Genomic DNA, 2,492 nt, shown 5'->3' on the forward strand with positions numbered 1-2,492 from the left:
TAACTAACTCTTGTATCCGAACACAAAAAAGGGCAAACAACTTCTGAAAGGCACTTCTCAATGGAGCAACAGGGTAAAAACTCACTTGAACTCTGTTAAGTTTTGGCATACAAAACATCAGTGTCTGGGGTTAACTTTTCTTTAAAAAAAAAAAAAATTCTCAGAGAAGTTGGATAGCTCTTCTGAAAAGTAGCTCATCCACACCGGGGTTAATTTCAAATACGGTTATATGATCAATTCTCTTAGCTGCAGAGGAGAGACCTGCAAGGCAAGTATTATCTAACAACAGCATCTTTACAAATATGTTGATATTAAAGAATGAAACAGCACTGTGTATAATCTTCAGGGGGTCATTCCATAGCTGCATAGTTAAAAATATCTATTTTCATCATCACTTCTGAGAAACTTTATACACACAATACAAAGACTGCTTTGAAAGGCAATAAAGTCCTCCTGCTGCTTTCCAGTAGCTTACTGGAAGAGTCTGGTTCTAAGGCCCTGTAAAACAGTCTTCTCTGCAAGACAGCATAGAGACAAGCAAACCCTCACAGTGTATCATTAGCTGGAAATTATAAGCTGGAAGTAATACACTGGACACAAGGGCTAACGGTATCATCCTCTTTAACTTGTCTCATTAAAACCAAAGAGATGGAGAGCCCTGAGCTGCCTGCACTTAGCATATCTCAACTCAAAATCCTCGCTGTGCTTTAAGCACAGGTAATATAACTTGTCAAAATGCAGAAAGAAGAATAGAAGAACACACGACTTAGCCAAGGTCAAAGGAAAAATAAGAAGGTCTGGACGAAACAACACTCACACAACTCATCCCCTTTCTCAAGTCAGTGGAAACTCTTGCTTGATAATGGTTTGATGTACAGATCTAGATAATTAACTCGTCATTAATGAGAAATATCAGTTACTGGTTGAAGCTCATCCTTTTCTGCAAAGGTAGGAGATTATTCTACTGAGAAGTCCCCCCCAGCTCAACAGAGACACTACAGGCAAAATAAGGATACAATAAAAGGTCAACCAAGGACAATTAATAGACAAACTTTAAAGGTGTTCTTCTGTCTCTAGGCAGCTGCAAGAAGATTATTCACTGTTGTAGGATTTCATCTCAGCAGAAAAGCGAAGACGTAATTGTAATGAAATATTAACTGATAGCATAACTACTCTAACAGTTAAATTCAGAATAGTATCCTGCAAGCAAATGCATAGCTGATTTCAACAACTCCACGTAAAAACAAGATCATGAAAGTGAATAAAACTACACATGTGCATCGACACTTGCAGGTTTAGGATGTAGTAGCTTAGGCTGTTTTTTAATTTTTTATCACAAATGGTCTGTGAAAGATCAGTGAGGCTGCATTTCAAATAAAGAATTCTTAGTCAAGGGTTCAATGATGTCTGTGCTTCTGAAAGGGCACATTTGGGTTTTATTCCAGTTTAATGCTGATGTAGAGCATGACAGACCATGTTTTGATTCAGAAACATGATCAGAAGGCAGATGATGGTGAATAGCCCCTCACGTAACAGTTAGCCATTTGCTGAAGAACCCGACTGGCAGAGAATAAAATTTCCTGCACGTTCAGCAACTCAGTACCTGCAGAAAATAGCTGGAATAGATTTGAAATAAGTTACTATATATAGATATTGACATGCACAGAACAAAAAAAATTCACATTTTGGAGTCAGATTAAGATTTCATGTTGTATTTACAAGCCATTGTGTTATTTTTACTTTTAGTTTAAATAGAAACCACTGAGAATGCATTTTACAGAAAGATACAGAGGAGATAGCTAACTACTTTGCACAAATCTAATCACTGTGTAGTGTTACAGCTACGGATCGCAGTCGCGTCCAGCACGCGCTTATTGAGTGACTTCCAGCCATTCGGTGCAGTTACACACTCTCACAGTATGACAAGTCGTACTTCCAGTTTTTGGAAGTTCCCTGCTGCCAGCAGAAGATGAGCAAACACGGCCGTGCTGGACGTACTGTGGTAGGCCTGAGGTCTGCTCCAGGGCGACAAAGGAAAACGTGTATGGAAAGGCCCGGCTCGGAGCACCGCGGGAGCTGCCACGCAGGCTCACCCCTCGCCTCCTCCTCCTTCAGCCCCTTCCCTTCCCCGCCAACCACCGGAGCACCTTTTCTTCAAGATGTCCGGAAGCCGCACGGGTTGGGTTTCATCGAGGAGTTTCCAGCTCCCAGGTGAAGCGAAACAAGAAGGCAGCTGTCTCCCCAGGCCCGCGGAACCGGGGCCCGCCAGCTGTTAGGCCGCAGCACAGAGGCACGCGGTGCAAGCAGATGACAGGGCGGGCCGGAGCCCCACCGCCTCTCTCTCCCGTCTCCCAGGCACGTGTTGCCGCTACACCCGCTCAGCACGCCCAGCTCGGCCACGCTGCCGGGCCGGAGCCCGAAGGATTTCGGCGAACGCGCGGCCCCTCGCCCACCGGCTGAGTTCAACGCGGAGCGACGAGACTCCCGCAGCC

This window comes from Meleagris gallopavo, chromosome 5, assembly GCF_000146605.3.
Source record: "Meleagris gallopavo isolate NT-WF06-2002-E0010 breed Aviagen turkey brand Nicholas breeding stock chromosome 5, Turkey_5.1, whole genome shotgun sequence".
Classification (NCBI taxonomy): Eukaryota; Metazoa; Chordata; class Aves; order Galliformes; family Phasianidae; genus Meleagris; species Meleagris gallopavo.